Source organism: Lampris incognitus, chromosome 1 (assembly GCF_029633865.1).
Source record: "Lampris incognitus isolate fLamInc1 chromosome 1, fLamInc1.hap2, whole genome shotgun sequence".
NCBI lineage: Eukaryota > Metazoa > Chordata > Actinopteri > Lampriformes > Lampridae > Lampris > Lampris incognitus.
The window spans coordinates 151,989,807-152,002,165 of record NC_079211.1 but is presented as its reverse complement, the minus strand read 5'-3'; positions in this window follow the sequence as shown (position 1 = coordinate 152,002,165).

Here is a 12,359-nt window from a genome sequence, read left to right as displayed (position 1 = left end):
CTGTAGGTCCTCTTCTGAATGGGCCACGAAGGCATTGTCATCAGCATACTGCAGCTCCATGATGGATATGGTGGTGGTTCTGCTTTTAGCCCTTAATCTGTTGATGTTCAGGAGTTGTCCGTCGGTTTTGTACATGATTCTGACTCCTTGTGGCAGGTGTTTACCCACAAGATGGAGGATAGCAGAAATGAAAATGGAGAACAGGGTAGGAGCAGTGACACAGCCCTGCTTGACTCCAGCGTGAACCCTGAAGGCTTCTTCCGTTTCGTCTCCACTGCCACTGAGTACTGTGGCTGACATACTGTCATGCTATAGTCTCAGTATCCAGATGTATTTGTCCGGGCAGTCAATTTTTGCCAGAACCAGCCACAGAGCCTGACGGTTCACAGAGTCAAAGGCTTTGGTGGGGTCTATGAAGGCCATGTATAGTGGTTGATTTTGTTCCCAGCATTTTTCTTGTAGTTGGCGAGCAATGAAAATCATGTCCATGGTACCTCTATTTGGGCAAAATCCACTCTGAGACCCAGGGAGAATTTTTTCTGACAGGGGGAGGAGTCTATTAGCCAAAACCCGAGCGAGCGTTTTCCCAGTGGTGCATAGGAGGGAAATGCCATGGTAATTTCCACAGTCTGCCTTGTCTCCCTTCTTAAAGATGGAGACAATGAGGGCATCCCTAAATTGTGCAGGGATTTCCTCCTTTTCCCATATTTTGAGGAGCAGGGTGTGGATGTGACTAAGGAGAACTGGCCCACCATCCTTCAGGATTTCTGCTGGGATGCAGTCAAGTCCAGCAGCCTTGTTGTTCTTCATCTTCCTTATGACATCCTGCACCTCATTCCAACTGGGTGGTGCTCCCGTATTCTTGTTGATGGGTTGTTGAGGGAGTTGGTCAATGGCCTCCATCTCAGGAGTTGTGTCCCTGTTCAGTAGCTCCTCGTAATGCTCTTTCCGTCTGTTGGTCATTGATTAATTTATCTTTCAGCAGCATTAGCCCATCGTTGGAGCAAAGGGGGTCTAGGCTTAGGTGGCTAGGGCCGTATACCGCTCTTGTGGCATCAAAGAAACCTCTGGTATCCCCACAGTCAGCAAGCTGCTGGATCTCCAGAGCCTTCCTTGTCCACCACTGGTTCTTCAGTTGCCTAACCCGAGATTGAACAGCTGCCTTTGCTTTGGCATGGGCTATTCTTTTTGCCTTGCAGTTGATGTCATTTTGCCAGGCAATTAAATTTTGCCGCTTGATGTCAATGAGCTGTTGGATTTCGTTGTCATTCTCATCGTACCAGTCTTGATGTCTGTGAATGTTCTCATTCATCCGTATGGATATACCAGTCTTGATGTTTCCGGGTTTTGTAGCCAAGGGTGCTTTTGCAGGAGTCCATGGTGATAGACTTAAGCAGGTCCCAGTGTGTATCAATATCTTCTGGGTATTGCTTGGGCAGAGCAGCACTGAAAGTAGCCTGGAGCTGTTCTCGAAAGGTGGTTTCACCCATCCGTTCGATGTTGAGCTTTGGCTGGCACTGCCTTTTTTTCACCCTTCTTTTCCGTTTGAGACTGAAGGACATGATGGAGCGGATGAGGCGGTGGTCTGTCCAGCAGTCATCTGCACTGGTCATCGCTCTGGTGTTGAGCACATCATGGCGGTCTTTGGTGCGGACGACTATGTAATCGACGAGGTGCCAGAGCTTAGAGCGAGGATGCATCCAGGATGTTTTGAGTTTATTCTTTTGGCAGAAAAGTGTGTTGGTGATGACCAGGCTGTGTTCTGAGCGCTCTGATAACAGTAATATGCTGTTGGAGTTCGTGTTGCCAACTCCTTCCTTCCCTATTGTGCCTCTCCATAGATTGTGGTTTCGTGCCACCCTGGCATTGAAATCTCCAAGCAGGATTAGCTTGTCCTCCTTGGGGACTTTGGTTAAGACGTTGTCCAGGTCAGCATAGAAGGCCTCCTTCACTTCATCCTGTGCATCAAGTGTTGGAGCGTAGGCCCTAACAACAGTGGCCTTTTGGCCACCTGCAAGCGTCAGGCGTATGGACATTAGGCGTTGATGCCCACAGGGAGTTCGGAGAGGTGGTTGATGAGGCTGTTCTTAATAGCAAAACCCACGCTGTGGATCCTTGGCTCCTCAGCAGGTTTTCCTTTCCAGAAGAAAGTGTATCTGCCTTTTTCCTCCTTCAGCTGCCCTTCATCAGCCAGTCGGGTTTCGGAGAGTGCTGCAATATCGATCCGGAATCTCCTTAGCTCCCTGGGGATGATGGCAGTTTGCCTTTCAGGTCGATCATTGTGTTTATTGTCCATGAGGGTCCGCATGTTCCAGGTTCCAATATACGTTTGCTTCCGTTTATGTTTCTGACCGCTTAGTGGGGATCCCTCTGGGTGTGGTAGCCCAGACAGAAGTTTTCGAGGCAGGCTATGTATAGGGCACCTTTTCCAGCCCCTTCCCCTACTGGGGTGAGCAGAGTGGATCCTAAATAGGGCTGCTCAGTCGTGGGTGTTGCACACTTTATGCCACTAGCCACTAGAACACCCCCCTGTGAAGTTTTACGGTGATGCCAGATTTATTTTGACCAACACTCACCATGCCCCGAGCAAATCTAGTTTCCCTTTAATCATCAAACAGAAGCCTGATACAAGCCTTAAAGTTTCATATCTCGATGTATCAGGCTTCCCATGCATCCCGGACAACCTGGAAGTTAACAAACTAGTTTTCCAGTCATGCAAAACACCCGGAAAGATAATCAAATATATCAAATATGCTAGAAATTTTCAAATATCCTAGAAAAGTTCCAGGATTGTATTTTTACTAGCTGAGAGTGCACATCTTTATCCATAGTTTTAGCGGCTGAGATGTGTGACATTCAGTTAGCAGCTAAAAGTGACACCATCGATTTAGAGATTGCTGAGGCTTCCAATACCCAATGATGTGAGCACCTCTGAGCACCACTGCCATGTTCATCTACGCACAACTCCTGCAAGATGGCAGTGAAAAGTGTACAAATGCCTTTTGTTTGAAGCTAACACAAGGAGAGAGACAGCAACCTTTTTTGGGCCCTCAACTACTACTACTACTACTGCTACTACTACTACTTTCAGCTGCTCCCATTAGGGGGCGCCACAGCGGATCATCCGTTTCCATCTCTTCCTGTCCTCTGCATCTTCCTCTGTCACACCAGCCACCTGCATGTCCTCCCTCACCACATCCATAAACCTCCTCTTTGGCCTTCCTCTTCTCCTCTTCCCTGGCAGCTCCATATTCAGCATCCTTCTCCCAGTATACCCAGCATCTCTCCTCCACACATGTCCAAACCATCTCAATCTTGTCTCTCTTGCTTTGTCTCCAAACCGTCCAACCTGAGCTGTCCCTCTAATATACTGGTTCCTAATCCTGTCCTTCTTCATCACTCCCAATGGAAATTTCGGGCCCTCAACTGCCAACAAGTAAACACGGAGGACATCGTGAGAAGGAGAAGTAAACATGGAGGACACCGTGAGAAGGAGAAGTAAACATGGAGGACACCGTGAGAAGGAGAAGTAAACATGGAGGACACTTTGAGAAGGAGAAGTAAACGGAGGACACCGTGAGAAGGAGAAGTAAACATGGTGGACACCGTGAGAAGAAGTAAACACAGAGGACAACGTGAGAAGGAGAAGTAAACATGGAGGACACCGTGAGAAGGAGAAGTAAACATGGAGGACACCATGAGAAGGAGAAGTAAACATGGAGGACACTTTGAGAAGGAGAAGTAAACGGAGGACACCGTGAGAAGGAGAAGTAAACATGGAGGACACCGTGAGAAGGAGAAGTAAACATGGAGGACACTTTGAGAAGGAGAAGTAAACGGAGGACACCGTGAGAAGGAGAAGTAAACATGGAGGACACCGTGAGAAGGAGAAGTAAACATGGAGGACACCGTGAGAAGGAGTAAACATGGAGGACACCGTGAGAAGGAGAAGTAAACATGGAGGACACCGTGAGAAGGAGAAGTAAACATGGAGGACACCGTGAGAAGGAGAAGTAAACATGGAGGACACCGTGAGAAGAAGTAAACATGGAGGACACCGTGAGAAGAAGTAAACATGGAGGACACCGTTAGAAGGAGAAGTAAACATGGAGGACACCGTGAGAAGGAGAAGTAAACATGGAGGACACCGTGAGAAGGAGAAGTAAACATGGAGGACACCGTGAGAAGAAGTAAACATGGAGGACACCATGAGAAGAAGTAAACATGGAGAACACCGTGAGAAGGAGTAAACATGGAGGACACCGTGAGAAGGAGAAGTAAACATGGAGGACACCGTGAGAAGGAGAAGTAAACATGGAGGACACCGTGAGAAGGAGAAGTAAACATGGAGGACACCATGAGAAGGAGAAGTAAACATGGAGGACACCGTGAGAAGGAGTAAACATGGAGGACACCGTGAGAAGGAGAAGTAAACATGGAGGACACCGTGAGAAGGAGAAGTAAACATGGAGGACACCGTGAGAAGGAGAAGTAAACATGGAGGACACCGTGAGAAGAAGTAAACATGGAGGACACCGTGAGAAGAAGTAAACATGGAGGACACCGTGAGGAGAAGTAAACATGGAGGACACCGTTAGAAGGAGAAGTAAACATGGAGGACACCGTGAGAAGGAGAAGTAAACATGGAGGACACCGTGAGAAGGAGAAGTAAACATGGAGGACACCGTGAGAAGAAGTAAACATGGAGGACACCATGAGAAGAAGTAAACATGGAGAACACCGTGAGAAGGAGTAAACATGGAGGACACCGTGAGAAGGAGAAGTAAACATGGAGGACACCGTGAGAAGGAGAAGTAAACATGGAGGACACCGTTAGAAGGAGAAGTAAACATGGAGGACACCGTGAGAAGGAGAAGTAAACATGGAGGACACCGTGAGAAGGAGAAGTAAACATGGAGGACACCGTGAGAAGAAGTAAACATGGAGGACACCATGAGAAGAAGTAAACATGGAGAACACCGTGAGAAGGAGAAGTAAACATGGAGGACACCGTGAGAAGGAGAAGTAAACATGGAGGACACCGTGAGAAGGAGAAGGACTTCACCAGCCTTTGCACTGGACTTCCCAAGAGCATCCTGCATGAATCTCCTTGGATAAATACACGACGGCCGTTGCACATGGAGGGTCACATGGTTTCCTCTTAACCACCACCGGAAGTCTTCACAGTCTCCAAATGAAGTGTGTAACGTTTCGCTCCCCTGTCCTCCATCTTCCCTCTGTGTCTCCGTTTCACTCCATCAGGTTTTTAGTGAAGTTCATCAGAGTTAATTCTTGGCTCTTTGGGAAGACTTTGTCGTAAATCCTGAACACCGGTCTTTTGGATTCTTCAAAGCACATCCGTGCCTAGAAGCTGCAACCGAGCGTTTGGAGTGTTTACATCGGTGGGGAAGGGTACCGAGCCGAGCCGAGCCAGCTGGCCGAGAGTCTCTTGGACCACAAAATGTGGAGACTGGCGGTTTGAACCGCCAAAGCTTAGCGCCAGACTCTGTGTGTGTGTGTGTGTATATGTGTGTGTGTGTGTGTGTGTGTGTGTGTGTGTGTGTGTGTGTGTGTGTGTGTGTGTGTGTGTGTGTGTGTGTGTGTGTGTGTGTGTGTGTGTGTGTGTTTTCCACCAACACTCATATTCACCCCCTTTCTTAACCACTACATTTATAAAGTTTGGTTCTCTTTCAGGTCCTGGGTTCGAGCCCAGCAGTGGTTAGCGCGGTGGCCTCACAGCAAGAAAGTCCTGGGTTCGAGTCCCAAGGTAGTCCAACCTTGGGGGTCGTCCCAGATCGTCCTTTTTTGTGTGGAGTTTGCATGTTCTCCCCGTGTCTGTGTGGGTTTCCTCCACGTGCTCCGCTTTCCTCCCACAGTCCAAATACATGTTGGTCAGGTGAATCGGTCGTACTAAATTGAAGACCCACAACATGGGAGGGGGGGGGGGCTGTGATGGCCTAGCAGCCTGTCCAGGGTGTCTCCCCACCCTCCGCCCAGTGACTGCTGGGATAGGCTCCAGCATCCCCGTGACCCTGAGAGCAGGAGAAGCAGCTTGGATAACGGATGGATGGATGGATGGTTCTCTTTCACACCTGTCTCGGGGACATTGTGCCATCAGTTATCCAGTCTGAATCATCAAAATCAAAATCTGATATGTATGCAGCATGACCAGGTGTATGCAGCAGGTGTATGCAGCGTGACCAGGTGTATGGAGCGTGACCAGGTGCATGCAGCGTGACCAGGTGTATGCAGCATGACCAGGTGTATGGATCATGACCAGGTGTATGCAGCATGACCAGGTATATGCAGCATGACCAGGTGCATGCAGTGTGACCAGGTATATGCAGCATTACCAGGTGTATGGATCATGACCAGGTATATGCAGCATGACCAGGTATATGCAGCATGACCAGGTGCATGCAGTGTGACCAGGTGTATGGATCATGACCAGGTGTATGCAGCATGACCAGGTGTATGGAGCATGACCAGGTGTATGGATCATGACCAGGTGTATGGATCATGACCAGGTATATGCAGCATGACCAGGTGCATGCAGTGTGACCAGGTGTATGGATCATGACCAGGTGTATGCAGCATGACCAGGTGTATGGAGCATGACCAGGTGTATGCAGCATGACCGGGTGTATGGATCATGACCAGGTGTATGCAGCATGACCAGATGTATGCAGCATGACCAGATGTATGCAGCCTGACCAGGTGTATGGAGCGTGACCAGGTGAATGCAGCCTGACCAGGTGTATGCAGCGTGACCAGGTGTATGGAGCGTGACCAGGTGAATGCAGCATGAACAGGTGTATACAGCGTGACCAGGTGTATGGAGCGTGACCAGGTGAATGCAGCATGACCAGGTGTATGGAGCGTGACCAGGTGTATGCAGCATGACCAGGTGTATGGAGCGTGACCAGGTGTATGCAGCATGACCAGGTGTATGGAGCGTGACCAGGTGTATGGAGCATGACCAGGTGTATGCAGCATGAACAGGTGTATGGAGTGTGACCAGGTGTATGGAGCATGACCAGGTGTATGCAGTGTGACCAGGTGTATACAGTGTGACCAGGTGTATGCAGCGTGACCAGGTGTATGGAGCATGACCAGGTGTATGCAGCGTGACCAGGTGTATGGAGCATGACCAGGTGTATGCAGCATGAACAGGTGTATGGAGCATGAACAGGTATATGCAGCGTGACCAGGTGTATGCATTCTGACCAGGTGTATGCAGTGTGACCAGGTGTATGGAGCATGACCAGGTGTATGGAGCCTGACCAGGTGTATGGAGCATGACCAGGTGTATGGAGCATGACCAGGTGTATGGAGCATGAACAGGTGTATGGAGCATGACCAGGTGTATGCAGCATGAACAGGTGTATGGAGTGTGACCAGGTGTATGGAGCATGACCAGGTGTATGCGGTGTGACCAGGTGTATGCAGTGTGACCAGGTGTATGGAGCATGACCAGGTGTATGCAGCGTGACCAGGTGTATGCAGCATGACCAGGTGTATGCAGCATGACCAGATGTATGGAGCATGACCAGGTGTATGGAGCGTGACCAGGTGTATGGAGCATGACCAGGTGTATGCAGCGTGACCAGGTGTATGGAGCATGACCAGGTGTATGCAGCGTGACCAGGTGTATGCAGCATGACCAGATGTATGCAGCCTGACCAGGTGTATGGAGCGTGACCAGGTGAATGCAGCCTGACCAGGTGTATGCAGCGTGACCAGGTGTATGGAGCGTGACCAGGTGAATGCAGCATGAACAGGTGTATGGAGCGTGACCAGGTGTATGCAGCATGACCAGGTGTATGGAGCGTGACCAGGTGTATGCAGCATGACCAGGTGTATGGAGCGTGACCAGGTGTATGGAGCATGACCAGGTGTATGCAGCATGAACAGGTGTATGGAGTGTGACCAGGTGTATGGAGCATGACCAGGTGTATGCAGTGTGACCAGGTGTATACAGTGTGACCAGGTGTATGCAGCGTGACCAGGTGTATGGAGCATGACCAGGTGTATGCAGCGTGACCAGGTGTATGGAGCATGACCAGGTGTATGCAGCATGAACAGGTGTATGGAGCATGAACAGGTATATGCAGCGTGACCAGGTGTATGCATTCTGACCAGGTGTATGCAGTGTGACCAGGTGTATGGAGCATGACCAGGTGTATGGAGCCTGACCAGGTGTATGCAGCATGAACAGGTATATGGAGCATGACCAGGTGTATGGAGCATGACCAGGTGTATGGAGCATGACCAGGTGTATGGAGCATGAACAGGTGTATGGAGCATGACCAGGTGTATGCAGCATGAACAGGTGTATGGAGTGTGACCAGGTGTATGGAGCATGACCAGGTGTATGCAGTGTGACCAGGTGTATGCAGTGTGACCAGGTGTATGGAGCATGACCAGGTGTATGCAGCGTGACCAGGTGTATGCAGCATGACCAGGTGTATGCAGCATGAACAGGTGTATGGAGCATGACCAGGTGTATGCAGCATGAACAGGTGTATGGAGCATGAACAGGTATATGCAGCGTGACCAGGTGTATGCATTCTGACCAGGTGTATGCAGTGTGACCAGGTGTATGGAGCATGACCAGGTGTATGCAGTGTGACCAGGTGTATGCAGTGTGACCAGGTGTATGGAGCATGACCAGGTGTATGGAGCATGAACAGGTGTATGGAGCATGAACAGGTATATGCAGCGTGACCAGGTGTATGCATTCTGACCAGGTGTATGCAGTGTGACCAGGTGTATGCAGCATGACTAGGTGTATGCAGCATGACCAGGTGTATGGAGCGTGACCAGGTGTATGCAGCATGACCAGGTGTATGGAGCGTGACCAGGTGTATGGAGCATGAGCAGGTGTATGGAGCGTGACCAGGTGTATGGAGCGTGACCAGGTGTATGGAGCATGACCAGGTGTATGCAGCATGAACAGGTGTATGGAGTGTGACCAGGTGTATGGAGCATGACCAGGTGTATGCAGTGTGTCCAGGTGTATGCAGTGTGACCAGGTGTATGGAGCATGACCAGGTGTATGCAGCGTGACCAGGTGTGTGGAGCATGACCAGGTGTATGCAGCATGAACAGGTGTATGGAGCATGAACAGGTATATGCAGCGTGACCAGGTGTATGCATTCTGACCAGGTGTATGCAGTGTGACCAGGTGTATGGAGCATGACCAGGTGTATGGAGCATGACCAGGTGTATGCATCATGACCAGGTGTATGCAGCATGACCAGGTGTATGGAGCATGACCAGGTGTATGCATCATGACCAGGTGTATGCAGCATGACCAGGTGTATGCAGCCTGACCAGGTGTATGCGGTGTGACCAGGTGTACGGAGCGTGACCAGGTGTATGCGGTGTGACCAGGTGTACGGAGCGTGACCAGGTATATGCAGCATGACCAGGTGTGCTTGGCTAAACTACAGCTTTCCTATCGTTAAGTGGAAAGCTGTAGTTTAGTCAAGCATACCTGAGTACAGGGCTGTGGTGGGGAACTTTGTCACGTGGTGTAAGCAGAACAAACTGCAGCTCAAGGTGACTAAGACAAAGGAGCTGGTTGTTGACCTGAGGAGAGACATGACACCAGTGTCCCCTGTCTCCATCCAGGGGGTCAGTGTGGACACTGTGGAATACTACAGGTACCTGGGGGTGTATATAGACAATAAACTGGACTGGGCTAAGAACACTGATGCCCTCTACAAGAAGGGACAGAGCTGTCTCTACTTTTTGAGGAGGCTGAGGTCCTTCAACATCTGCCAGACAATGCTCAGGATGTGGTGTGAGTCTGTGGTGGCTGTCCCGTTTGCTTCTGTGTGTTGGGGCAGCAGGTTGAGGGTAGCGGATGCAAACAGGCTCAATAAGCTGATCCGCAAGGCCGGTGACGTTGTGGGGGAGGAACTGGATTCTCTGGCGGTGGTTTCTGAGAGGAGGACGTTGTTGAAATTACGTGCCATCATGGACAATGTCTCCCACCCACTCCACTCCATGCTGGTTGGGCACAGGAGTACTTTTAGTAAGAGACTCATTCTGCCGAAAAGCACCACAGAGCGCCACAGGAGGTCATTCCTGCCTGTGGCCATCAAACTTTACAACTCCTCCCTCAGACTCAGGCTGTCTGACACTCTGAGTTAATGGTCACTGGACTGACCCTGTTGAGTTCTGTTTGGGCTGCTTGTTGTGTGCTGCAGTAGTGCAGTATAGATAGGGTGTTATGTGCACCATGCTTGTTGATATATTTTGTTCTCATTTCTATTTCTTATTTATCTTTTATTTCTGTTTGTTTCTGTTTCTATTTGCATATCTTGTATCTTGTTAGGTTTTAGTGAGTAGTGTGTGAGTGTCTGTAATAGAACCCAATTTCCCCTCGGGGATGAATAAAGTGTTCTGATTCTGATTCTGATGCTTAATGTGCTTTCCTGTTCTTTCCCCCATCTCCTAGATATATTTCACTCCCCAACACCCTCCGGTCAGTGCACATGCTTCGGTGACCATTGTGTAAAATATGGAGAAATCCAAGAACTGCCTTCACCCTCTTTATGAAAGGTGAAATGTTGTACTGTAAATTAATTCCCAGCAAGCGGAGGTTCTCAGGTGATGTTATGATGTACGAGTCACATCTCCTTCAAAGTGCTGATCATAGCAAGCCCGAAGAGCAGCGCCCCAAACTCAGTTGTGTTTCTGGGTGGTGTTCGGGTGCTAATTGGTGAGATGGTAAGTGTGCTGGTGTGGTGTTTTGCTGGAGTCCTGTAAACCTGCATACACACGGCTCTGTGCTGCAGACTGGTTTGGTCCACCAGCCGACCCCTGTCTGCACGGAGCACGCATGGACAAACGGGCGAGAAGTCCCAATTATCCGGACTGACTCCAATATTTTATTTATGACCTGACTGATTTGATTCCCCCGCTTGGAAATGAGAACTTTGCAGCCTCCATTGTTATCAGCCCCTCTTCCTCCATCCGCTGCCCCAAAATGATGATGAAGGCAGCTCATTTGGACACATAAATACAACCCTAACAGCCTCCACAGCCTAGCAATGAGGATGGTTTAAAGTCAGACCGATGTAACTCTTCATTCCTGAGAACCTCAAACATGCTCGGTAAATGATCCAGCAGCGCGTTTCTGTTTTTAAACCGCTAACACGGCGTCTTCATACCGTTACCCACAACCGTGCACAGCCGCTGCCACAACGGAGGGGGCGTGGTCTAGTCCTCGTTAATATTCATGAGCTGAACTTTGCGTGACAGGCAGGAGGAGCGGTTGGTGGTAAGGGTGGGCGGGGCTTTATGGTTTGTGATGATTTGATGTGATTGGCTGTATGTAAATGAGCGTGTCTGATGACGTCATGAGCATCAGAAAACAGATGGGCTGATAGATGGCCTGGCAGTCTGTCCGGGGTGTCTGCCGGCCTGCCGCCCGGTGGCTGCTGGGAAAGGCTCCGGCGCCCCGCCACCCAGACAGCAGGGAAGAGCGGTTAAGATGGACGGACGATAGAAGCGAGCTCTTTTAAAAAGGGAGAAATAGAAAAACTAAGGTCCACCTTTATACACACACACACACACACACACACATTTATTTATTTATTTTCTGTAGAAAGACAGCGCACAATGCAAAATGAAGTGATGAGTCATTTCAAAATATTGGTTTTTGGGGCGTCCGGGTAGCGTGACGGTCTATTCCGTTGCCTACTAACACGGCATCGCCGGTCCGAATCCCCGTGTTACCTCCGGCTTGGTCAGGCGTCCCTACGGACACAATTGGCCGTGTCTGCGGGTGGGAAGCCGGATGTGGGTGTGTCTCCTGGTTGCTGCACTAGCGCCTCCTCTGGTCGGTGGGGGTGCCTGTTCAGGGGGGAAGGGGGAATAGTGTGATCATCCCACGCGCTACGTCCCCCTGGTGAAACTCCTCACTGTCAGGTGAAAGAAGCGGCTGGTGACTCCACATGTATGGGAGGAGGCATGTGGTAGTCTGCAGCCCTCCCCGGACCAGTAGAGGGGTTGGAGCAGAGACCGGGACGGCTCGGAAGAGTGGGCTGATTGGACAAGTACAATTGGGGAGAAAACTGGGGGGGGGGGGGTAGATAAATATATATATGGAAACTACTAATAAGACCCGTTAGCCCCTAGCTAGCTAACGGGTCTGACCCTTTAGCCGAGCGGTTAGTGATGTCGCCTTGTGGTGCAGTACACGTCGTATCGAATCCCGCACCGGGCAAGACAATAACCGGTTACATATATATAGTAAATATACTATATATAAATATCTATCTATCTTGGTGTTTAAATGATCGTCCAACGTGCAGCCTCGCAGCGTGTCTCCGCCTGTGTGTGTG